The 610-nt window shown below is 44.1% G+C and overlaps 1 long non-coding RNA gene across 1 annotated transcript; it reads left to right on the plus strand.

Annotated features, from left to right (window-relative positions):
* Positions 1–7: 7 nt before the first annotated feature.
* LOC104915958 lies at positions 8–610 on the plus strand. Its single transcript, XR_796499.2, has 3 exons — positions 8–280; positions 398–436; positions 526–610. It is a non-coding gene; the product is annotated as an uncharacterized LOC104915958 (long non-coding RNA).

Consider the following 610-nt stretch of genomic DNA (forward strand, 5'->3'; position numbering starts at 1 on the left):
CTGTGCTTTTACAGCAGAATGTAAGTTCTGCATGTGAAGTATTTAAGTCATGTCTTGTTTTTGTGTCGTTACTGGCATTCTGTGTGACCACGTCTTGAAGTGAAATCGTGGAGAAAAGCATCGTCTGCCAAGCTGTAGAGACGGCGTTAATCGCACATAATGTGTGACAAGGCCAAGGGTTGTAGAGAGCTCTCACAGCACTGGGGTTCTTTTCAGTAAGGCTGCAGGCTGTGGGCCGAAGGATGAGAGAAATAAGCACCTGCCTTGGATTTTCATACAGGTTATTTCCCTGGGGGGCTGATAAAGAAGTTCAGTAATGATGGTGAAAGATTTATGTGTATGCGCTACTACTTGTATATCAACAGGTACTGACTTCTGTTTGCTTTTTGCTTTATAGATATGGAATGAAGGGGCATTTCATAGCGAATGGATGAAGGTATGTCTGTTTTCCTTCTTAAAAGTGAAATGTGCTTCTGAAGTTCCCTTGTTATCGCATGTGCTTTGCTTGTCTGATTTTTCTCTTAGAGAAGAGACCTCCATCCTGTGACCACTTCGCTTCCTGACCTCTGGTGGCAGCTGCAGGCATGAAGCACTAACAGGAACACGGGAT

This window comes from Meleagris gallopavo, unplaced genomic scaffold, assembly GCF_000146605.3.
Source record: "Meleagris gallopavo isolate NT-WF06-2002-E0010 breed Aviagen turkey brand Nicholas breeding stock unplaced genomic scaffold, Turkey_5.1 ChrUn_random_7180001861731, whole genome shotgun sequence".
In the NCBI taxonomy this organism is placed as follows: domain Eukaryota; kingdom Metazoa; phylum Chordata; class Aves; order Galliformes; family Phasianidae; genus Meleagris; species Meleagris gallopavo.